This window comes from Hibiscus syriacus, unplaced genomic scaffold (genome assembly GCF_006381635.1).
Source record: "Hibiscus syriacus cultivar Baekdansim isolate YM2019G1 unplaced genomic scaffold, ASM638163v2 tig00110257_pilon, whole genome shotgun sequence".
Classification (NCBI taxonomy): domain Eukaryota; kingdom Viridiplantae; phylum Streptophyta; class Magnoliopsida; order Malvales; family Malvaceae; genus Hibiscus; species Hibiscus syriacus.
In genome coordinates this window covers 748,382-775,744 of record NW_024062648.1, presented here as the reverse complement: position 1 = coordinate 775,744, position 27,363 = coordinate 748,382, and the positions used below count along the sequence as shown (strand labels likewise).

General features: G+C 34.8%; 1 pseudogene; it reads left to right on the top strand.

The window, feature by feature from the left end:
• The first annotated feature begins 17,818 nt into the window (after positions 1-17,818).
• Positions 17,819-19,271, top strand: LOC120115026 (annotated as a pseudogene).
• The last annotated feature ends 8,092 nt before the right edge of the window (positions 19,272-27,363 follow it).

Genomic DNA, 27,363 nt, shown 5'->3' with positions numbered 1-27,363 from the left:
AAGTAAGGCTAAACGAGCACAAGTGTTACTTGAATTGGTAAAAACTTAAATGTGGGAAAATTACAAATTGTGGGCTTAAAATGGAAGGATCCTCAGGTGGATCTGCCGACAGTTATAACCATGTTAGGATATATTTATAAAGGGCAAATTACACGTTTAGTGTCTAATTTTATTTTAGTACATAAAATAATCGACCAAAACTCGACTCGATCTATACCCATCTCTAATTGAAAGTTATTGTATAAATTCACAAAATTAAGTACATCAACATTAAATATTGTCTTTTGTTGAGATTTTACTTACTTGACTTGTCAAGAGTCCTAAAGAATTCATAGTATTATATATTTGAAGACTACCTTCAAAAATCTCCAAATCATACACTCTGATCGGTCTATATCCTTTAAACACAGACTTCTGGTCCACTACAGTGTATAGCAAGACCTATGATAAACTCACATAATACGACCGAATGAAATTCTAAGTCTATCAACTTATAAATTATCATGATTACTCTATTACTGTCACACACTAAAAATACTATAAATGTCTCCTATCAAAACAGAAAAAGGAGATAAATTGTTAATAACAGGCTAATCAATCACGTTCTTCCTCGTACTAATTAACCTTTTTTCTTTAAATACTAATCAATACCCGTTCTTTCATCAACTACGATTCTCATCAGAATCAGAATTAAAATAAATGAACCATCCTATCACCACAAAAAATTAAACATTTGTAATAGTATTTACCTCATTAATAGCCTATATGCCATAGGATATGGGGTAGAGTCCCTCGTGAGTGAACTTCTAAGTTTTTATAGTTTCATCTTTTTAGACGCTCCAAGACATTCTTAATTTTATGAATCTTTATGCATTTTTATTAAATTTAGGAAGATAAAAGATCAATTAAATACATATCTAATATATTATATTTTTATGAACGATATTTTATAAATTTGTTTCAACATAATCGTACATCAACAATGTATAATGATTATTGTCAAAACGATTTTTAAACGGGGGCAAGATTTTTGAAAACCGCATCATCTTTAATTATTCTCTTTTCAATTAAATTTTAATTAAAAACAATGCAATTTTAGAAAACCTCTCGTTTCAAAAATTTGGAATTCCTTTTACGATAAAAACATATGGTTCGAGGAGTCGCCACCAATATTTGATTAGGGTGTGATTGGACACCCAAACACGTTGTCATTTTAAATAAAAATTAATTTTAATTAAAACGACAAATTTACGGTCTACGTTACCAAAATCCGAGTTCGGGAGTCGGTTACGTGTGGGGAAGGATTAGCATCCCACAACGCCCTAAATCGATACCTAGTCGATTAATTAATGTCTTTGTAACGAATTTCACAAGTTCAAATTTAATTTGATTAATGATCCCTTTAAACAACAAAAATGCAAATTTGTAACATTGAAAAGCAACAAAATATGTTGATTTAAAATTTCCAAGTCATTAGAAAGATAAAGGATATTCGATTATTTAAAAATATCGAGACTAGATCTTTAGGTGAGTTCTAACGATCTTTTCTCAAATAATTTAAATAATCGAATATTTCTTTTTCTTTCATTCCCAAATTTTAAAGTGATTAATCCAAATTTAATTAGGTGTTACTGATGGGATACAATTTTAATTTAAAATTACCAAAACAACTCTCTAGTAAGTTAGGAGAAGCCATTACGACAATTTTAAATTAAAAGAATATTACCCTTAATCTGATTATGTAACGAGTCGGGTCATGCACACGAGGTTAACATACAATATTAAAAATTATCTAATTAATAAATAATATACAAAAAACTAACATGCACTAACATTTGGGACTAAAATTAAACGTACTTAACATAAAGAAACTAAATTAAAAACACAGAAACATTCGAATTAAGGACTAAAACTAAACATGCGAAAACTTGAAAACCAATGTGCAAACGAAAGAAAACACATACACTAGCATTCAGGACTAAAATCAAATGTGCATAAAAGATGAAGTCCAAATTACTAACAAACAAGACTCGATTCCATGACCAAAACAAAAATATGGGCAAAATCGTAGTGACCTTAAAGCAATTAATCCTAAAAGCCTAATATAAAACCTACTTTGGACTAAACCTAACCCTCATTTACCCCATCAGCCGTTCTCTTCTCTTCTCCCTCACCAAGAGTCGCTCCTCTCATCCCATATAATCTCTTCTCCATATGTTCAACCGAGACATCGCCTTCATCAATCAACACCATCGGCTGGCCACCACGCCTTGGTGGCCATCTTCACCCCGATAACCACCTAGACCGTGGGGGAGGAACCTACTAGAACCAACCCTGAACTGAGCCTAAACCCTTCTCTATTCGACCAAGGCTAAAACTTACTAACAAGATAACCTTAAGCCAGCCTCTCTCGGAATCAAACCAACACTGCTCCCTCTAGACGCTCTGACTCGTGATTCAACGGTAACCTGGGCTCCGACGAGGGACCAACAACGAGGTAAAATGTCTCGTCCCCCCTACTGTTTTTATTTTTTTTTCTTTTTAGACTTAAGAACATGCATGTAAAAAAGACAAAAGATTAATTGAGATACCTCTGATTTGAATTGTTTCTATTGATTTGCTTTTCGTTCATTCAAAAATGAAGGGAATAATACCCTTGGCTTACACTGCTTGAATCGAAAATTAGGAGCAAAACCCTCATCTTTACATCGTTTCTCTGTTTTAAATTTTGTAAAAGAAGATTCCCCTATTGTTGATGATTTCTGTTTCGAATGGCTCCTTTGTTTGCTGTCTGTTGGTGAATTTTTCTGGTTGTTCACTGATCTTGATAGCTAATTTTTGCGTGGTAATCCCCCCTACTGTTCGTTTCTGATTGCTGAACTGAGAGCCCCCTGAGCTTTTTTTTCTTTCTCATGCCACCCCTAGCCTCCCCTGTTCGTATTCTTCTCCACCCTCGCTCTCTCGTGTGTGTGTGTTTTACTTCTGGTTCCTCCCTCGTTGATTCCTCCACTAGTTTTTGTTCCCCGTGATCTCTTCTGTTAATTGTTTTTGTTGTCTTCCTTCATTTGTACATGGTATGGGCATGAGATGGACTGGGTAGTGGAGCAGGAGCAGCAGGGCACGGGTGATGGGGAACCGAGCTGCTCGGTCAGAGTGCTGGCAGGGTGATGTTCGGGCAAGCAGGCTTCACGTGGGATGCTGCTCGGTCACAGCTGGGAGCCGAGCCTTGTCTGCTCGGTTGTAGTGTTGGCAGAACGTGGTTCACGAGCTATTGTTGGGCGCTCCACGTAGGGGAGCTCAGGTCAGGTTGGTGCTCCCGATGGGTCAGACTTGGGCCTGTTCTTGGGCTCTGATTTTGATGTTGATGTTGGGCTCTATAATTAATTTGAGTTTGTAAAAGGACCTTGAACACTTAATTTGAGTTTTGGATTGACTTTTAATTTATATATCGGTTTCAAAAATGAAACGTATACAATATCAATCCAATTAAAGCCAAAGTCTCTAATTTCCATATTAACCCAAATTAAGCTTCCACGATTCATCACTTGAATTAATTCCTCATCGATCATAAACACCTTCAAATCAATTCTCGTTAATCATCAAGTGAATTTAAATGGCCCGGATAAAATTAGGGTATTACAGCTGCCGCTCTTTGCTCGTTATTGTGACCACAAGAATGTAGCAAAGACAAAAATAATGACCTAATTTTGTTTGATTGCAACGTCATTTCTCTTTCTTCAGTCTTCTTCTTGACTTTCGCTTCCGTCACTTGTACAAACCCTTTTAATGGATTATTCCGCTTCTTCATATCCGAGAATCTTCAGTTTCTTCCCACATCTGACGATCTGATGGTTTGCTCCAACACTCTTCTGAAAAGGCTAAAAATGGCTCGGATGACTTATATAGTACTTGGGCGTTTTTGTCCAGTCCCATCTTCTTGCTTTAAAATTTGATAAGAGATCTGCTTCACCCGATCTCCGGGGTAAGTGAGACTTGAAAAATCTTCAGATAACATGTCTGCTCTCTATTCTTTCAATGGGTATAGGACTTGATCAATCTTAGATCAGTGGGTTCGCTCCTATTTTTCAGGATGCATGAAACTCGCACAATCTTCAACAAACGTCTCTGCTCTCTATGCTTCAGAGAGTATAAGACTCGAACAATCTTCAACAATCATTTCTGCTCCCTATTTCTTCAGAGAGTATTAGACTCGAACAATTTTCAACATTCTTGTCTGCTCCCTATTTCTTCAGAGAGTATAAGACTCGAACATTCTTCAATAATCGTGTTTGTTCCCTATTTCTTCAAAGAGTATAAGACTCGAATAATCTTCAATAATCGGGTTCGCTCCCTCTTTCTTCAGGGAGTATAGAACCCGAATAATCTTCTGCAAACAGGTTCGCTCCCTCTTTCTTCAGGGAGTATAGAACTCGGACATTTTCTTCAAACGAGTTCTCTCCCTCTTCCTCTAGGGAGTATAGAACTTGGACATCTTCTTCAAACAGGTTTGCTCCCTCTTTCTTCAGGGAGTATAGAACTTGGAAATTTTCTTCAAACGGGTTCGCTCCCTCTTTCTCTAGGGAGTATGGAACTCAAACATCTTCTTCAAATGGGTTTGCTTCGCTCTTTCTTCAGGGAGTATAGAACTCGAACAATCTTCTAAAAACGGGTTCGCTCCCTCTTTCTTCAGGAAGTATAGAACTCGATAATCTTCTTCTTACGGGTTCGCTCACTCTTTCTTCAGGGAGTATAGAACTCGAACATCTTCTTCAAACGGGTTTTCTCCCTCTTTCTTCAATGAGTATAGAACTAGAAAATCTTCTAACGGGTTCGCTCCCTCTTTCTTTAGAGAGTATAGAACTCGAACAATCTTCTGAAAACGGGTTCGCTCCCTCTTTCTTCAGGAAGTATAGAACTCGAGAATCTTCTTCTTACGGGTTCGCTTCGCTCTTTCTTCAGGAAGTATAGAACTCGAATAATCTTCTGCAAACAGGTTCGCTCCCTCTTTCTCTAGGGAGTATGGAACTCAAACATCTTCTTCAAACGGGTTCGCTCCCTCTTTCTCTAGGGAGTATGGAACTCGAACATCTTCTTTAAACGGGTTCTCTCCCTCTTTCTTCAATGAGTATAGAACTCAAAAATCTTCTAACGGGTTCGCTCTCTCTTTCTTTAGAGAGTATAGAACTCGAACAATCTTCTGAAAACGGGTTTGCTCCCTCTTTCTTCAGGAAGTATAGAACTCGAGAATCTTCTTCTTACGGGTTCGCTTCGCTCTTTCTTCAGGAAGTATAGAACTCGAATAATCTTCTGCAAACAGGTTCGCTCCCTCTTTCTTCATACACGAAAATCCTTGTTTTTCTTCTACATCTGATGGTCTTCACTTCAAAGCAATACTTCTTCTGTGGATTAGACCTCTCTGTTCTTCAGGGTATGCCTCTTTAAATGCAACTCTTTGCATTTGAGATTTGAAATCTTCCTTTTAATCATCGGGATTTTAACATTCTGCATCTTCTCTTTTCAATGGAAGACTTGTCAAAATCATGTGTTTATGCATAAAACATGAATGCAATTAAATGTATCCGTGTCATGCATTTTCTTTTATGCAGATGATGTTCTCATGAATGCATAAATGTTGAATCAATCTTTGTTTGCCTTCAAAGTGGCGAACTCAGTCTTCTTCTACTTGATCATTCTTTCCAGGGTCTGCTTTCTATACTCGTGTAGCAACTCATAGTTTCCAACTTTTTTTTACGAGCCCTCTGATCTTTTTATCGTCTTTGTTTTCTTTCTTCATTTCAGAGAAAACATTTTCTCTCTCAACTTCTTACTACGGTAAAAATATGACTGTGTTGCCCCATTTTCGGAGACTGTGTATATGACTACGCCAAACTCCATAAATATCACATGGAGGTCCGCATCTATTCTGATTTTCCTCTTGAAACACATCACAAGGAGGATTTATCCCAATTTTTCATGTCACCCCATTTAATCAAATATCAAACAAGGCTCCTTTATACCATATCAGGTCGAGAGGTTTAACAACAGCCCATCATTCAACCTTAGTTGGTTCTATTAGTTTCTTGTTGTTAAAATTCCATCGCCTCCTCCGTGGAAAGAAATCTTCATCATTTCTCATTTTTAACCTTGGCGTTGTAGAAGGCAAACTTCATCTTGGGTAATGGAAACAACCTATGATCACAACACTGATTCATCACAATACTCACTGGTTCGTCAAGCATTTGACCACACATTCATCTTTTCTCACGGCTTCTACCTAAACCTTTCAACCAGGGAAGCTCTTTGCGTTGCACTCAGAGTTTTCGCGTGGTATTACAAGAATACCTAAACTCAGTTGAAATTAAAGTGAGATACTGGTTCACCAACATTAATGCATTTGAAATCACTAGAATAATGCAATCGATGATGGACAAGATGATCATATACAGTAAACCCTAATATCACTCTTTCATTATTTTCACTCTTCATACATTCATGTCCCATCAGAACTATTTGTTCAATTCAATGATCTTTCCACATGTCGTCATAGGCTTCCAAAGATGCCCCACATTAATACCTCTAGCTGAAACATGACTTCACTAGTGCCCCAATAATCTTATACTAGTACGGGCCTTCAAAATGCCCCAACGCCTCAAATTGTAAGGCTCATTCTTAATGCCTTCTTGGTCTGAATCTTGCCATCTCAACATGATGTGGGTTTAGTCGTACCCCAACATATCACAACTTGAATGTTCTCATTCTGGTGTCACTACACAGTAGTGTTGTCAAATAATTTAAGGGCTTTTTTTCCATGTTGCCACAAACACTTAAGAAGTGATCAATTTTTTAACCAAATGTCTTGCATTTTATACAAGTCATAATATGTGCCCCTTCTGAACAATGAGGTCATCTTTTTCTTGGTGGGTTACTGACAACGTCATCTGGAAATGCTAAAAGCTCTTATTCTTCATTCATTCTTATCTCTTTAGACCATCTGCTTCAAAAACGCAGAATGCTTCATGTTCTGACACCTCTTCTTCTCTTTCTTCTAATAGAGGCATAATGAGCCTCACCCACTGCAAGGACTTTTCTCGTTTGAAACTTGTCTGTTTGAAAATGTTTTATCCCTTCTCTTATTTTAGGGAATGTGAAAATTTTATGAATAATTTCAAAAATGTTGTCATTTTCTTCAGACTCACAATCAAAACAAATTTCAAGAGTTCAAGAATATCTCAAATTCTCTTTTAATCAAAAATTATATACAAAAATTATTGCTGACAAAAGGCTTAGGCTAACTTGGGAAGGAAATGTATTGGTTAGCTTTTTACACCCTTGATTCTGGCGTTTTATTGATATGATAAGGCAAACATTTTGCTTCTCTTTTGGGAATATTCACTGGTTCTCAATCTTCGTGAGCGCCTTTGGACTGTGGGGTACTTTATCAAGAGACGTATAGGATCACCCTTCTGTACAGTGGTTGATGATCTTTATGTTCGAGCAGCCTTTTCAGGTTTTCAACTCGAATTCTCCTTTGGTTTCAAGACGTCATTTAAAATTTTACGTCTTGAACCCTCCTTTTATTATTTTTTATCATTCATTAAAGATTTTATTTTTAAGAAAACTATTTACAAATAAAATTAACCCTGAGGGGCGGAATGAAGTATGAAGATAGCCTCTCCACTTAGAAATCCATGTATGATTAGAAGGGACTTTTCAGGCACGTAATGTAGGCCAGGGCTCATGGTTATGAAAGAAAAGGATGAATAGGCCCAAAGAAGTGTTTAAGGGTTATCGAGCCAATGATCAATTTGTTCTGCTGTCCTCAACCTTGCTCTGCCTGATTTGAAACTGCTCGTGCATCTTCTCTTCTTCTTTTTTCCTTCAATGTTTCACGATCTTTGGGTGAATAAATTGAAATGTTTGAACCACTCGTCTTGAGGTGTTTGATCGATTTTCTTTCATTTTCTTTTCATTTTCAATTTTTTCTTTTCTTTCTTCTTTTCTTTTCCTTTTCTCTTTCTACATTTCTCTTCTTTCTCTTCATAATGACAACTCAATTTGATCTTAGAGCGCATTGTATTTGGTCTGCCTCATAATGTCATGACTTGCTTCTGTAAAGAAATTCGGATTGATAATCTTCACTCGTGCGAGCAGATGTTCTTTACCTTTGCCCTCCAGTGTGGAGGGTGATCCTTGGTTTGGGTTGAATCATAAAAAAAACTATAGGCTCAAAAGGGGACCACAAGGGATATATATATATAAGGATAAATGAAACAAAGCCGTTCATCATCTCATACATGGAAGTCTTCGTAAAAGAAACATCCCCAAGGGGACGAATTTTCAGGATTAACCTTATCTACATGAAAACAATATAATTAATGCATGATAGAATTATTTCAATGATTCCTTTTATTTCTTCTTCTTATATGTAGTCCTCGCATGCCCTTGGTTTGTTACACTCCATCTTGTCTTTATTGCAAGAAAGGTCCTCGTCATGCCCCTAGGATTTATTGAGGTTGGGGAATTGATGTCAATGATTAGTCTCTGTGTTATTTCGGGTAAGGAGTCCACCAATGGTTCTTTCGGCTTTGGATGGGACATGAAAGGTCTAATCTTGCCTCTTTTCAAAAACATATAATTAATGAAGTAGCAAAACAACCTTTAACTCATTTGATATTTAAAGAATTACAAGATTAAAACTTGATTCATTGCCCATGACCTTTGGAAAATGACGTAAGTTCATTTAAAAATCCTTTTAAAAAAATTGAGAAAAATGACAAAAACATGTTCAAACAAGATGTCGCAAATGACAAAAAGTTTCATTATGAACAAAATGATTTCTGTACAGTCAGGATGCCCCCATTATTCTTCTGATGCAGTGGTGTTTGATTCGATCAGGTGCTACATATTGGGCTGTGGTGCCTCACTCGAGCTCGTCATCCATTGTTCCACCAATTCTTGTGTCAATGTCCCATTTTCAACGAGCCTCTCTATCTCCTTGAACAACATCCTACAATTCTCCGTAGCATGCCCCAATGCCCCTAAGTGGAAATTACAGACACTATCTGGATCGTAATTGTGGCCAGAAGGGTTTGGTGGTAATTTCATTGGTTTCGGTTTGAGATGTTGATATTTAATCAAAGGTGGGTACAAATCTGAGATAGGAATTTGGAACACCTTCAGAGTATCTTTTGATCGTAGGACCTTCTTTGGGTGACTCGAGCAACCCACCGCCCCTTTTCTTTTACGGTTGTGAGAGCTCTGGATGTGACATTCGTTCACCTCACCAGCCTTTCGCTCTTCATTTCTTGAGCTTTTGGAAGTGACTTTCAAGTTTCCCTTACTGATTGCATCTTCAATTGACTCTCCAGCCAGCATAAGATCCTTAAAGTCATTCATCGAATTTCCTAATATTAACTCAAAGAAAGGAGCCGGAAGAGAATCGTGAAACATATGTGATATTTCCTCTTTTACCAAAGGAGGTTGAACTTGTGCTGTCACTCCCCTCCATCTTAGGGCATACTCTTTAAATCTCTCAGTAGCTTTCATCCTTATCTTTTGAAGGTGATGACGTTTTGGGGCTAAGCCTTTAACATATTGATATTGCCCCAGAAAAGCATCAGCTAGGTTGACCCATGTCTGGATCTGCTCTTTGTTCAAACAATTATACCATACTACAGCTGGACCAGCAAGACTGTCATGGAAGAAATGAATCAACAAATTATCATCATTTAAGTACCCTTCCATCTTTCTACAAAACATCCTCAGATGAATTAGGGGGCAACTGGTGCCATCATATTTCTCAAAATTAGGCACCCTAAATTCACGTAGGATGACCAAGTCAGGGACCAAACTGAGTTCTCTGGCTTCTAACTCCTTGTGAGTGGCATTAACAACCTTTATATTTTTAACGGCTTCATTCAACCACTTGAATTCGTTCTCATACTGCCCATAATTGACGAGGCTCTTCCCTTGGTTTGAGTTAGATGCTCCGGGGCGAATTATTTACTCTTGGTGCATTAGTCTGATGAGATTGATTTCCTTTATCCTCCACTTTCTCTCTGCCAACAGCCTTGGTTGCCAGCACCTGGGTCATTTGATTCGATGCGCTTTGCAGATAACCCGATGCTTGATTCCTCTTATCTTGTTGTAACCCGAGTAACTGTTCTTGCAGCTGATCTTGTGATTTCTCATTAGAATGCTCTCTTGCTTCTATTTGTTTGCTCACGATGATGAGGAACAATATGAATGAATGATCTTGTTATTACTGAACAAAAATCTTTAATAAGTTATTTCCGTGTTTTCATAATTAATGCATGTAAAATACTTAAACAAATACATGCAATGCAAATGCAAATGCAAATGCACGAGGTGCTAATCCCGAAAGTGACCACTTATAGAACAACCGTTCACTTAGACAACAAGAATTCAATAAGTACACCATGTAGTCGAAATACAACTGTGAGTCTTCATCTCTTCATTTCCTTGAGTCGTACTCTTCATGGGATCTGGTATTGCACCTTCAAAATTGTCGGCGTATTCTATCACATTTGATGACGTCGGATGTCTTGAATCTTGAAATCTTCATTCTTATCTTCCATGTGATGTGGTCTTCTCGTCTTTACGAAGGTCTTCTCGTCGTTATGAAAGGTCTTCTCGTCTTGATGAATGGTCTTCTCGTCTTGATGAATGGCCTTCTCGTCTTGATGAATGGCATTCTCGTCTTGATGAATGGCATTCTCATCTTGATGAATGCTCTTTTCGTCCTTGGTACAATTGTATCTATCCCTTAACTCAACATCTTGGCCTTTACAGTTTCTTCAATCAGCTTCAGATCTCTTCATTCATCGGGTGTCCTTCATGGATCATTTGAACATCTCTGGATCTCCTGGTTTTGACTACATAGTGGAGAATTTCTTGCCTCAATATGGTCAGCCTTCTTGTTAGTCAATCACTTGTGAATTAACACCCCTCGATGACATGAGGATGCAAATGTAATAAAATCACAATAAAATAGACATAGAACGAAAACGGGTTAGTACACATAAGATAAACAACAAGATAGTGGATACCGTAAACATCACATAAAACCTACCATCACATGCTGGCTACCCAATCATGCTTTAGTAGATCCTACCCGACATGATATCTACCCACATGTTTTATCATTCATAAAAGATCCTAACCGCATGGTATCTAATTCACATGTTTTGTGCGAAAATATAAAACCTAACCGCATGCTTTTCTAGTTCTCATACTTATTGTAAAAATAAATTCGAGGAAAAGGTTAGAATGAGTTTCCCCTTCGTGTCTGCAGACAGAGATTCAACATAAGATGGGCAGAGTTTCAGTATTTCTAAAAGGGTCCTCGAATTGTCCTTTGCTGGTGCCCCATTGGGCTTGCCAGACCCTCGATCCTCGCCTATTATAGGCTAAAAACGGATCAAGTTCAATTTCGAGAGGATACATTTCCCTATGTTCATGCGAGGAAACTCAATGTTTCACTCGTAAACATAAGGCATGTACCCCAGAGGTTACTAGCTAAAGCCCATGCGGAGAAAAGTAATTTTCTCACGTAAGCGTAGCTTTCACCCCTACCTAACGGGACAGAGCACAGTAAGAAGGCTCTAAATATCGAAATGGTTGTAACGACAGTGAGGGGAAACCCATAATCCTTTGCCTCGATCCAAGAAAAACAATATACTAAAACGAAGGTTAGAAAACTGAAACATATAGAACACACATTAGTACAACTATTTATTCATTAACCAAATTACAAATTAAGATGTAAATAAAACAATTCAAACAAACAAGGGATCAAAGACCAAATTAAAGCAAACTTATAAATTTCGTTTGCAAAGACAATTAATTAATCGACGATCGGCCTGACTCTCTAAAAAAAAGTCCCCAGCGGAGTCGCCAAGCTGTCGAAACGATTTTTAAACGGGGGGGGGGGCGAGATTTTTGAAAACCGCATCATCTTTAATTATTCTCTTTTCAATTAAATTTTAATTCAAAACAATGCAATTTTAGAAAACCTCTCGTTTCGAAAATTTGGAATTCCTTTTACGATAAAAACATATGGTTCGAGGAGTCGCCACCAATCTTTGATTAGGGTGTGATTGGGCACCCAAAAACGTTATCATTTTAAATAAAAATTAATTTTAATTAAAACGACAAATTTACGGTCTACGTTACCAAAATCCGAGTTCGGGAGTCGGTTACGTGTGGGGAAGGATTAACACCCCCACAACGCCCTAAATCGGTACCTAGTCGATTAATTAATGTCTTTGTAACGAATTTCACAAGTTCAAATTTAATTTGATTAATGATCCCTTTAAACAACAAAAATGCAAATTTATAACATTGAAAAGCAACAAAATATGTTGATTTAAAATTTCCAAGTCATTAGAAAGATAAAGGATATTCGATTATTTAAAAAATCGAGACCAGATCTTTAGGTGAGTTCTAACGATCTTTTCTCAAATAATTTAAATAATCGAATATTTCTTTTTTTCATTCCCAAATTTTAAAGTGATTAATCCAAATTTAATTAGGTGTTACTGATGGGATACAATTTTAATTTAAAATTACCAAAACAACTCTCTAGTAAGTTAGGAGAAGCCATTACGACAATTTTAAATTAAAAGAATATACCCTTAATCTGATTATGTAACGACGTCGGGTCATGCACACGAGGTTAACATACAATATTAAAAATTATCTAATTAATAAATAATATACGAAAAACTAACATGCACTAACATTTGGGACTAAAATTAAACGTACTTAACATAAAGAAACTAAATTAAAAACACATAAACATTCGAATTAAGGACTAAAACTAAACATGCGAAAACTTGAAAACCAAATGTGCAAACGAAAGAAAACACATACACTAGCATTCAGGACTAAAAAATGTGCATAAAAGATGAAGTCCAATTACTAACAAAAGACTCGATTCCCATGACCAAAACGAAAATATGGCAAAATCGTAGTGACCTTAAAGCAATTAATCCTAAAAGCCTAATATAAAACCTACTTTGGACTAAACCTAACCCTCATTTACCCATCAGCCGTTCTCTTCTCCCACCAGGATTCGCTCCTCTATCCCATATCTACTCTCTTCTCCATATGGTTCAACCGAGACATCGCCTTCATCAATCAACACCGTCGGCTGGCCGCCACGTCTTGGTGGCCATCTTCACCCCGATAACCACCTAGACCGTAGGAGAGGAACCTACTAGAACCAACCCTGAACTGAGCCTAAACTCTTCTCTTCGACCAAGGCTAAAACTTACTAACAAGTAACCTTAAGCAGCCTCTCTCGGAATCAAAACAACACTGCTCCCTCTAGACGCTGACTCGTGATTCAACGGTAACCTGGGCTCCGACGAGGGACCAACAATGAGGTAAAATGTCTCGTCCCCCCTACTGTTTTTATTTTTTTTCTTTTTAGACTTAAGAACATGCATGTAAAAAAGACAAAAGATTAATTGAGTACCTCTGATTTGAATGTTTCTATTGATTTGCTTTTCGTTCATTCAAAAATGAAGGGAATAATACCCTTGGCTTACACTGCTTGAATCGAAAATTGGGAGCAAAACCCTCCTCTTTACATCGTTTCTCTGTTTTGAATTTTGTAAAAGGGCTCCTTTGTTTGCTGTCTGTTGGTGAATTTTTCTGGTTGTTCACTGCTCTCGATAGCTAATTTTTGCGTGGTAATCCCCCTACTGTTCGTTTCTGATGCTGAACTGAGAGCCCCCTGAGCTTTTTTTTCTTTCTCATGCCATCCCTAGCCTCCCCTGTTCGTATTCTTCTCCACCCTCGCTCTCTCGTGTGTGTGTGTTTTATTTCTGGTTCCTCCCTCATTGATTCCTCCGCTAGTTTTTGTTCCCCGTGATCTCTTCTGCTAATTGTTTTTGTTGTCTTCCTTCATTTGTGCATGGTATGGGCATGAGATGGACTGGGTAGTGGAGCAGGAGCAGCAGGGCACGGGTGATGGGGAACCGCTGCTCGGTCAGAGTGCTGGCAGGGTGATGTTCGGGCAAGCAGGCTTCACGTGGGATGCTTCGGTCGGCAGGACGTGGTTCACGAGCTATTATTGGGCGCTCCACGTGGGGGAGCTCGGGTCGGGTTGGTGCTCCCAATGGGTCGGACTTGGGCTTGTTCTTGGGCTCCGATTTTTATGTTGATGTTGGGCTCTATATTAATTGAGTTTGTAAAAGGACCTTGAACACTTAAATTTGAGTTTTGGATTGACTTTTAATTTATATCGGTTTCAAAATGAAACGATACAATATCAATCCATTAAAGCCAAAGTCTCTTAATTTCCTATTAACCCAAATTTAAGCTTCCACGATTCATCACTTGAATTAATTCCTCATCGATCATAAACACCTTCAAATCAATTCTCGTTAATCATCAAGTGAATTTAAATGGCCCGGACAAAATTAGGGTATTACAATTATTATCAATTTATTTTCAAATTACATCATTGAAGCAATCTTATTTATTTAAAACTCATATCATTGCATAAACTAAGTCTCCTCCATATTAAAGGAATTATTGTTATTCTTTGAGAATCTGAATTTGAGTACCATAAATATCAGGGGTGTGAGCGTTCAATGTCGATAGATTGAGAGATATCTTTAAACATATATTGTATTATACTTACCCCAAATTAATAAAAAAAAACTCATATAATTGTACTACTATAAAAATAGTATTTTTTTTAAAAAAATAAAAAATTACCAACGAGGTTGGTTTAAGCAGGCAGAGCAGGATTTTAATTTAAGGGGGCAAAATAAGATTAACAATAGAAAATGGGGGAATCAAAATAAATCAAAATTTAAATGCCTAAATATATAATTTTCCCTATATTTTCTAATGGTAAAAAAATTTAGGGGGTTGTCGTGGCCCCCAAGGGCCTACCAATATCACTTAAGCAAGTCTCGAGTTCGAGTCTTATACAGATAATCTCGTTGGAAGACTCGCCCACCAAAATCAGATGGGTGACATGGGTTAATCCAAATTAGTAAAGGTGAAGCTGGTAGGAAAAAATAAAATAAAATAAAATTCCACTTTTCATTATAACTTAGAGAAAAATGATTCAAATACTCTGTATGAATTGACTCTGAATGTGACATGTTGTTTGATATGTTTGAAATATACAATCTGAATTATGAATATTTTCCTTTTTACCTTCATATTGATTTATTATATTATAAGATATGATTGTTTAATAAGACAACATGTGAAAAATAGGTATTATGGTAAAATATCGGGTGCTTAATGATTCAGAATGTACTTTAATGCTGAATCATTCAGCAGTGTTTTGTTGTTTCATTCAGCATAGTCTTCATTCACGCTGAAGATTCAGTAACAAACGACCCCTTATACATGTTTACATCTTTCTAACAATAATTTTTTGATTTAATAGTATCTAAAATCCTCAAACTTTTGAATAAAATCAATATGGTCCCTAAACTTTTTTTACACTCAACATGATCCATAAACTAGTTTTTTAATAACTTAATTTTTTAGGATTTTTATATTTAATGTATTAAATATCTTAATAATTATTTATATTTTATATTTAAATAATATCTTAAATTTAAAAAAATTAAATAAGTTCTCAAACTTTCTAAAATATTAATTAGGCCATCAAACTTAGTAAAACATCAATTAAACTCATTTACTGTATCATTATCCATCGTGTATTGTCACAACAACATAATGAAGTGTCACATCAATATTATACATTATCATAAAAACTTTGTAAATTGTTATATAATAATCTTGACGGTTTGATTTAGTTGGTCAAAATTAAATAGATTTTTGTGTTATGAAATTTCTTATCAATTTTATTGTTTTTGCATAACTCATATGTTAAGTTCATGTATGAATTTTTTTAATAATTATATTTAATTTAATTATTTAATAACTATTTATTCATCTCTATTTTAAAAAATTAGATATCAAATATATTTTTACATTTTTTTAATTTAAGTTTTCATTTATATTAACTAAACATGTTTTCTAATTTTTAAAAAACTGAAAATGAAAACTATTTTATAGAAATAAAAACAGAAAATATTTTCTAGAACCAATCCAACCATTAACTTCTTAATATCACATGTCATTCACTTAATCTTTTTGGGTAAAGTACACAAATGATCCTTCGACTATAGGGCATCGTTTTGTTGAGTCTCTCGACTATTAAAAGTTACACAATAATCTCATACTATAGGGCGTTACTTTGTTGAGTCCCCTGACTATTAAAAGTTACACAATAATCTCTGACTATAGGGCGTTACTTTGTTGAGTCCCCCGACTATTAAAAGTTATAAAATAGTCATATGACTATTCATATCTTCCAAACTCGTCCATTTCTGTTAAAAATTGACTAGCTGGACACTAAGTTGCTGGCTGAAATATGATAAAATTTGTAGGAACCAAGTTATCTCAGTGGTTAAAGGAATAGAGATTACAGGGTATTTGAGCGTTCATTGTCAAATAATTGAGTTTTTAAAACAGATACTACCACTTGTAAGCATCATAGATTAATAAAAAAATATATGATAAAATTTGATATAAGAATTTTAAATGACTATCATATCTCAGTCAACATGTTAACGTCTAGCTCAAATGACCGTCAATTTTTAACGGAAAATGACGAGTTTAGAACATATCAATAGTTGGATGATAATTTTGTTACTTTTAATAATTGGAGAACTCCACAAATCAACACACTATAGTCGTAGGCCAATTTTATAACTTTTGATAGTTGATGAACTCAACAAAGTAACACTCTATAGTTAGGGGACCACTTGTGTACTTTACCCATCTTTTTTAATAGTGTGAAGTGATTTATAAGGAAATATCTTTTCAAAATCTTTTTTAGTCATTGACAAGCAACACATATTCTATAGATGTAACTGCTCGAACTCGAAATTTAGAATAAGAAAAATAATATTTCTTTTAACTACTAAAATCGTTTAATGAGTTCATAGAGACGGGTCTTATATCTAATGTGAAATGAATGTCACAACACGTTATTTTAGCTTAAGTTTAAACCATGGAAAAGCACAACATTGCATGACGAGTGCTCAAATCCGTAACCTTAAAAAAAATACGATTCTTTTAATCACGGAGTTAAACTTATAATAATTAGACCTTTCATAAAGATAGTGAAAATAATAATAATAAATATGAGTGACAGCAAGTTAACATCCACAATTTGTTAATTTAATTAAAACGTGTACGGTCACCATTAATTTTAAAAAACAGTAGATAGAGACATATATATATATAAATGTATATATGGTAGCGTTATGGTCTTACTTTGTTGGTGGAAGTGCTTTTCATTTCATACTTTTTGATAATATCATTTGGTCTTTTCATATATATTGTTTTTGGAATCACTAAATTAAAAGATATTCAATTACAGTTAAAGCGTAAGAATCTGAAAGTATTAGTACAAAAGTAACGTTAAGATTCTAACGGGTTAAATTAAAAATATCATATTTTATATCACTGTGACGTAATATACAAAATTAGTTGATTAAAATAATTATTAAATTTAATTATTAATGTCGAATAAAAAATACATTGATGAAATTTCAAAATAAAAATATAACTGAATGAAAAAGATTTAGACAAATATAAATTTAATTTATAATAAAGTCATATTAAAATAATAATCATAAATTTATTTTATTTTCCAATAAAAATATTATTATTATATGTCTAGTATGATGGATCATTATTATATTTATTATTATTGAAACCCCCATTATTTAAACCAATGCACCTTCTAATTAAACCTTACCACAAACCATGCCGTCAGGGGCTGAACCATCACTTCCGTCGCCAGTGTCACGGCAACCTCCGCCGTCCCAACACACGCCACCGGAACCACCTCCACCGCCACTAAGAATCACCCGTACAAAAACGCCAGCCGGCATACTCTTAGGTAAGTACCAACTGGGTCGTTTGTTGGGTCGTGGAAGCTTCGCTAAAGTCCCGAGCATCTTCACTCGACGACGACGACACCGTCGTGGCGGTCAAGATCATAGACAAGACGAAAACGGTCGATGCGGCGATGGAACCGAGAATAATCAGGGAAGTTTCCGCCATGCGCCGCCTACAACACCACCCGAACATCCTCAAAATCCACGAAGTCATGGCCACAAAGACAAAGATCTACCTCGTCATGGAACTAGCCTCCGGAGGAGAACTTTTCTCCAAGGTCTTGCGCTGCGGTCGCTTGGCCGAACCCGCCGCTCGTCGCTACTTCTCGCAACTGGTCTCCGCCCTCAATTTCTGCCACGAAAACGGCGTCGCACACCGCGACGTAAAGCCGCAAAATCTCTTACTAGACCAAAACGGAAACATCAAAGTTTCAGACTTCGGCCTGTCCGCTCTACCTGAACAACTAAACGAAGGACTTTTACACACAGCTTGTGGAACACCGGCGTATACAGCTCCGGGTTTGTCGGAGAAAAGGCTACGACGGTTCCAAGGCGGACGCTTGGTCTGGGGTAATTTTATTTGTTCTATTGGCAGGCTATTTACCCTTTGATGACAGTAACTTGGTCGCCATGTACAAAAGATCACCGTCGGAGTTTCAGTTTCCACCATGGATATCAAAGCCAGCAAAGTTATAATATGGCAGCTTATAGACCCGAACCCGGTGACCCGAATGAGCTTAACAAGTTAAGGAAACTTCATGGTTCAAGAGAACTATAACGAAATCATCATCAGACAGCCAGCTGGAGAGTTTGGTACACGACAGGAAGTTAAACAGGACATGATACGTACGGAGTTAACGCTTTTGACATAATATCAATGTCGTCGGGGTTGGATTTGTCGGGGCTATTCGAAGGGGGAATGATTCGAGAGCAGAAGAGGTATATCACTAGTTCTATGGAGTTTGATGGGGTGTGGAGAGGGTTAGGGAAGCTGGGGATAGATGGGGTATAGAGTTTGAGGAAGGGAGAGGGGGTTGTGGGATTGGGAAAGGGAGGGTGGTAGTGGTGGTGGAGGTGGTGCAGGTGGCGGACTGTTTTTTTGGTGGAGGTGAAGGCGGTGGAAGGCGTGTGGGTTGAGATTGAGGAAGAGCAGTGGAGTGATCTTGAAGCTGGACTCGGAAACATTTTTGTTTGCTTCTAGGAAAATGGTTTGTTAGTGTATTGGGGTTTATTTTGATCTGAATCGATGTAAGACAACACTGATTTAGGATTAGTTATAATAAAATTGTGGTTTTGTGATGTACAATTGAGTCAGTTCATAGATCGGATCAAACTGGTTCATGTAAGAAAAAGAACATATATGCTGCTATCATGAAGAACCAAATCATATGTTTAATTATGAGATATATTTGTGTTTATTAACTTTGGAGTTATATCGTTGTGAGATCGTATCTTCGGAATATATGGTATAATCAGGTCACATTATTCATGTTAAGATGGACTTTTAAATTTTAAAAATAAATTTTTAATAAAATACATAAAAATTTTAAAATATATAATAATTTTAAATTTGAGAGAGCGATTTTCTCTCTCGTCTCCCTCACCCCATCTTTAATTACTGTTGATTTAATATACATTTTGGTCATATTGAATTTTATAATTAATTCTTTCTTTAATTTTTTCCAGTTAATTTGTCTTGAAGAATTGAGTTCGGTTTTAAGAGAATGAACATCAATTTTATAAATATAAAATATTTGTAACACATGAATTAGTAGATTTGAATGAAGTCTCCTAATAAATGACCATCCAGCTCAAATGGTAGAGCACAGGCTCTTAACCTAGGGTCGTGGGATCGAGTCCCACGGAGGGTATTTCATAATTGGAGGTCTCCTACGTAAACAGCTTTTAAGAGAATCTGAACATCAATTTTAAATATAAAATATATTTGTAACACAAGAATTAGTAGATTTGAATGAAGTCTCCTAATAAATGACCATCCAGCTCAAATGGTAGAGCACAAGGCTCTTAACCTTAGGGTCGTGGGATCGAGTCCCACGGAGGGTATTTCATAATTTGGAGGTCTCCTACGTAAACAGCTCTCAACCTGACGTTGGAGGCAACCTACTATCCTACCTTCCCTTACCCCATTACATATGGAATAAGGGTAGCTAATTTTTAATGAAGTCTCCTACTGATACATGGGTCACCCACCCAGAATGAGTAATTTATCGTTATAGTATTTGTTATCATATTCAGTATGTCTAACTAGTTGTGTAAACGAAACGACATTCAATGGACCGTTTATGAATCGTTCAGCAGGAAATTCGTTATGTTAGTTTATTTATTAAACATGAACATGATTAAGATTTTATGTTCATTTAATTAAATAAACGAACACAAAAAGGGCTCATTCGTTCATTTACGTTCATGAATGTTCGGTAATCCGTTCGCTTACATCCGTTAATTTATTTTCGCTTGTTTATATTCAGTTCAATCTCCAAACCCATTTATAATATTAAAACTAAAAGCTGAAAATTCAAAATGAGAATCGTAATTTGAGGATGAAATTAGAATGTTAAAAAATTTAAGAAAGTAATTTGAAGATTAAATTAAAATAATTTTAAAAAAAACTTGAAATTTATTTAGAATGAGAATTATGATTTAGATAAATAATGTACAGTTAAATCCAAAATTAATAAAAAAGACTTTGACCGTCATAAAAAAAAGGTCCTAGTTGAAAGTTCAGTTACTTGCCCTGCAAATAAATCTGAAATGTTGAGTGAATTTAGTGCAAGTGACTTTCAAATCACAAAGGAAAGGATTTAATTTAGGGTAAATTATGCATCTAGTAATTAAATTATCATTTTTGGTCCATTTTAATATTTAAACTTCTATTTTTTTTCAAAATCATATCTAAAGTTTAGTTTTTATTTCATTTTAGTACTCTTCAAAATTTAACATTAAGTCCTAAAAATTTTAGAAAGTTAGGTACTAAAACGGCAAAAACTGATAGTTTAGGTGCTAAACGGGTTAAATTTTTAACGGCATGTACTAAAATGAAACAAAAATTAAATGTTACGTATGATTTTAAATTTTTTGAAAGTTTATGTACTAAAGCGGAGCAAAATTGATAGTTTAAGTACTAAACGCGTAGTTTACCCGTAAATTTATAACTAAACCCTCTTCTTAATGCTTGAACAAGTCAAAAGTACACACATGCTTTCTTCCTTTGTTTCTGCAGATTCAACAACAACCCATACAGGTTCAATCATACAGAAAAAAGAAACATCTGACATACAAATACAACATTGTTTCTTTGTGTGGTGATCATGCAGCAGCAAGGAACCAGGAAGAAGATCATCATCGGAATGTAAACGTGTGCTGATCTGATGCAACTTGATTGGCTCTTCTTAACCTTGAGGTCGTGAGATCAAGTCTCACGTAGGGCATTTCATAATTCGGAGGTCTCCTATGGAAGTTGCTCTTAATCTGGTGTTGGGGGCAGCCTACTATCTTACCTCCCTCTTACCCCATACATATGGGAAAAAAGGGACATCCATTTTTTAAGTCTCGTGTGGACTATTATTTTAATATATTCATTGAGACTCGTCACGTTTAAAAATTATTTTTTAAAAAAATCCATTAAATTTTTTTAATAAAAGAATAGAGAACTCGTCACGCTTAGGTGCGAATATACCTTGCCGTTTGCCTATGGTCCCCCATATTCTGACCATTTTATAGAGAAATAATTGGACTATTAAAACATAGTGGCCCATAGACCTTATAAAAGCCTTAAAATTAGCTAAAATTTTGATGGATCAGGCCGAGCTAGATTATTTACCGACCGAGTATTATACTTGCTTTTATGTCACTCGGGTTCAAGTGGCCTATTCATTTTGTAATGGGAACTCAATGGCATGAGTACGAAAACTACTTCCAAGCAAGAATATTTATCAACCCTGCAGATTGACAGCCAGGCAGGAGATAGCTAGCTCAAACACCAAGGCATTAATCACAAATTCAAAGTGTTTTTTTTGAGCCGATAAGATCTGTAAGCCACCAATAACACGAATACATTAATGCAGCAGTGACGGCAATTTCCAAGGGAAGGGGCAATGCAGATGAGGCGCCTCAAGAAGAGGCTTTTAAATGCCGATGGACCCCTCGATTACGGCTTTGCGACGATCCGACGCCACTGCTTTAAAGCAACGACGATCCCCTACTGCTGCCAGCGCACGTCTTTAAGATATCGGTTGTATTTCTTGCTTTATTGCAGGGATTCATGCCGTTTTCAGACACGCCCCGTAAACCAATGTTGGATGCTTTTGTTCTTGTTACTGGATAGATAACTTTTGATCAACAACTCGGATTTGAATTGCGTTCACGATCACGTTATCGCAGTTACAAAAGCGAACCTAAGTCTCTATCAGTTGTGAATTTAAACAAATTGACCTCCCATGGTTTTATTCTAATTTCCTATCAGCATGTAATGCAATCCCCTTCTTGCTCAATGAACAAGATTGGAATCTCTTTTTCACCAAACAAATGTTCATTTCAGCGGAGGATCCAGAAATTTAAGAATCGAGTTCAAAATTTTAATATTCTCCTATTATTCTAATTTAGTTTATTTTAATCAATGTACTTTTTGAAATGGATAAACTACACTCGTGACTACTTAATTATGAAGGACTTTAATATGACTACCGATCTTTTAGTTTTGAGATCAAACCACTTAATTATTTAAATGATGTCAATCAAATAATATGTTGTTAATATTTGATGAAAGAGCTGATGTGACAGTTAACAAAATTGATATAATTACATATTTTACAGCCATTACACATTCTATCAATTTGGTCTTAATTTTAATTTAATTCAATTGATCACCATCTGATTGGAGGATTAAGTTTATTAAATTAAATTAAAATTATTGTTTAATGATGATCGAAATTTCAAAATTTAAAAGTGTATAAACTAAAAATAACTAAACAAAATTACAATGACTAAATCTCAACTCACATATTGTATCGAAACTAATAGAAGAATTTGAATTTTCAAAACTGACAATACCTTTATTGTTAGGGTTAGTACTCTAACTATCACTTTTATTTGTTTTAATCACCTAACTATTATTTTTTCAAAATCAGACATAAAGTTATGTGTTGATTTTATTTTGGCCACATGTCGTTGAAAAATAACAAAAAAATAGTGATGTGACATTTTTAAAGTTTTTAATAATGACATAACATTACTTTATGATGACACGTTAGTATCACAATATATTTTTAACTGTGGTGGTCAAAATAGAATCAAACGTTCTAAGTATGATATGAAAACAAAAAATAGTTGGGTGATCAAAATATAACAAAAGTGCTAGTTGGGATACTAAACATGTAGTTTACCCTATGTATTATAACTAATCATTGGGATAACATTTGTATAATGTACTTTTAATCATAGTTTATTATCAAATTGAATGTATTTAATCATAGATTAGTGCAAACCGCGTTAGGCGAGAAATAATAAAGATAACTGGCTTAGGGCAGGTCCCTACCATGGGAAGTAGTGTCTCAGCCTCCACCAACATTTGGAATAATATTATTGTGTGGGAGATTCTTTTATATTGCATCTCAGTTGGTAGAGCACAATGTTCTTAACCTTGAGGTCGTGAGATCGAGTTTCATGGAGGGCATCTCATAATTTGGAGGTTTCTTACGGAAGCTGCTCTCAACCTAGTGTTGGGGGCATCCTACTATCTTACCTCCCTCTTACCCTAATACATATGAGAACAAGGAACACCTATTGTAGGACCAAAATTTTAATTAACCATATTAGTGATTATAACTAATATACTTATCAACATGCTTTGGTTGGTAGGTACGAAAGATAGGGGAGGGAAAAAATTAAGGGTAAACTACACGTTTAGTAATTCTATTATCACTTTTATTTATTTATTTTTGGTCACCCAAATATTTTTGGTTTCAAAATCATACCTAATTTATAATTTGATTTTATTTTGGCCATCCATCGTAAAATTAACAATGGTGTTGACATGTCATTATAAGGTAATGTCACATCATCGTTGGTTTTTTAAGAAATGTTACGTCAAAGTCTATTAATTTTATAATATGTGACCAAATGAAACAAAACATAACATTAGATATAATTTTGAATAAAATAATAATTAAATGACTAAAATAGAACAAAAGTGATAGTTCACATTAGGGATGGGTATGAGACCCGAACACAACGGCTTCTGATATAAAAAAAATTAGGTTTGGGTCATCGGGTCTGTTTTTTAAAGGTGATGTTCGAGTCGGTTCGAGTTCTGGTTTAGGGTGAAAATACCCGACCCAATAAAATAAATTTTACCTTATATTTAGTGATAATTATAATAATACCCCTCTATATATTATTTTTTTTCATTAAGTCTCTATTTTTATTATTTTTGGATCGGGTCGGGTTCAGATTTTTCTCAAAGTTAGATCGGGTCCGAGTCAGGTGAAATGTGTAGATTTTCAGATCAAATCAAATCGATAGAAGGAGTAAAATTTTCGAGTCGGATCGGGTTGGTCGAACCTAACCCAGATCCAACCCATCCCTAGCTCACGTACACATTTAATAATTGAATGAATAGATGATATCATAGGGTTAGGTTATAAAGAACAACGGAGATGGGGTTGGGAGTATATTGACAAGGCAAGGGCACAACTAGGCTTAGGGTTGTTTCCTTCTCATAGGGATGTGACATGTCCCTAAGTCACCACCATGGCCTTCAAAGCAAGTGCCTTCAAGAATGAGTGATGTTGACCCCAAATTGCTAGGTTAATTCGGTTACACAATGTCTTGCATTTGCCACCTTTTTTTTAAAAAAAAAAATTGACCTAAATGCAATTAGCAAGCGATTTTAGTAGTTTAAATAATTATTATTTTTAGAGATTTTGAGATCGAGTGTACGATGATTTCAAGAGTATTTAAATATCATGGTCAAATGGTTAGGAGTTTTTTCAACTATACTACCTTAGAATCACTAAGGGATGGACATGGGATCCGAACTCGACGAGTTTCGACCCGATCGTTTTAAAAAATCGGGTTAGGGTCGGGTCGATTTTTTTAAAGGTAATGTTCAGGTCGGATTGGATTCAGGTTTAGGGTGAAAAATACCTAACCCGACCCAACCCAGAAAAAATAATTTTATCTTATATATTTAGGAATAATTACAATAATACCCCTATATATATATTATTATTTTAATTAAATCATTATTTTTATTTAATAAAAAATATTTTTTATTATTTTCGGGTCGGATTTAGATGTTATCTCAAAAAGTCGGGTCGGTTTTGGGTCGGGTGGAGGGTACAAATTTTTCGGGTCATATGAAAGCTGTAAAATTTTTGAGTCGGGTAGGGTTGGCCGAAACTCGACCCATGTCCATTCCTAGAATCACCCTAGACTAATAAAAAAATTATCCTCAAATAGTTATATAATTTTTAGTTATTTGAGTCGATCTAAATATTTTATTCGTATTTTAAGTTCAAGCCAAATTTAAATTTGTAAAGTTTGAACAACTAGAAATAAAATTTTTAAAATGTTGTAATTTTCATCTTAACTAGATAATTTAATTGTTTTATGATCTGGTACATGATTCATTGTTTCTTCAATTTCTCTATCGTTTTAAGTCCATTTTTTTTTACCAAATTTAACCACCACTTTAAAATACATGGTAGGTTCAATTCTTCTTTTTGACAACAATTATAGTCTCTTTGTATTTGTATCTCAACTTCATATTTATTCAGTTTGATCATCTAGTTGCAAAATCTTTGTAATTATTTTTCAATCAATTTCTTAACTCCATGCTCCCATCCATGTATTCCTCAAATTTCTTTCATTAAAAATAATATTAAAAATATATTATATAATTTTAAAATTCATTTAATTATTAAATAACATTACAAATCTTACGTACACATTTGAAAAAGAATATGAAATATATGCATATTTATATTATATACAATTAGAATGGGTACCTTAAATTTGAGCCAATAAATCGCATAAAGTTAAATAATTACAATTAAATTCAATTCAATAAATATATTGATTCAAACTTTATAAAATCGACTCAACAAAAAATTAATAAAATTTGAATGATAAAAAGATACTCAATTAATTTTTTATTTTGACTTAACTTGATCGAATATTTATCTCTAAATAACTCCATCATTAAAAAATAACTAAAAATTATATTTTGTTTTTACTAAAAGGACAAGTTTTGCATTTACATGTCATTAATTGTCATCCCGAGGGGTAGGCAATTGGCCAGGCGTCAAATCAAGAAAGTTGTCTTTTAGCTGCAATTTATCTAATAGTATTTAATAAAATTGAGTGCCTCATTTCATGCACTGACTTATTTAACGGTAGATTTAAAAATATTTTTTTTAGTATACATAGGTTAATAATATAAAGTTTTAAATATGATGGATACGTATAAAATTTTAGGATTGACACCATTCGTAAAATAAGTAATTAATCGAAGAAAATTTAAATTTCAAGGTGGACATAAAATTTTTTAGAGAAAATACCATTAATAAAATAAATAACTAATAAAAAAACTCGAAATTCACCACCTCACCGAGTTGTGGCTCAGCCAATGGAATTATTGATTCATGTGAGATTCTACAAAATGGAAGGTTCTTTCATAATTTATATGATTTAGCATAATTAATAAATAGGGTCTTTGATAATTATATGCTTCTCCCAACAAACTTTATAAAAAAAGCTTCTTAAATGCATGTGATTAGTTAAACTTATGTGACTTCTCATTATACCTACAAGATGATAGTGTTCAATTTGAAAAGAGTTATCAAAATAATTAGTGGGTATATGACCATTATTTCTTAGATTAAGTCTCCTATTAATTTTTTTTATTAAGCTAATGTGATTATAATAAAATAATATATGTTCTAAATAATCTTAACCATTCGACAATGAAAGTTCAATCACCCTGTTACAGTAGTTGGTACTTGAATCCATGACCTCTAAGAACAACGACAATTCTTTTAACCCCTGAGATAAGTTGGTTCGTACCTACTATTAAGTTTATAGTAATTAATAATGAATCTCTATAGCAGTCCCAATGATTAAAGAATTTTATTCTTTTTAATGACTTGAGTATGTGTAACGTAATCTACATGTATGCACAAGTTTAGATCAAATTTAATATTGATCGAAAATAGAGGGGTAAGATTAATATTTCATAAGGAATATGAACTACTTTGGTTAAAGATCCAACGTCCCATCGTCTTCCACGTGTTGACAATCCATGGATGATGATGATGTGACATACACATGCATCCATACAAACTTTACCCCACACAGTCTTTGATATCATTGA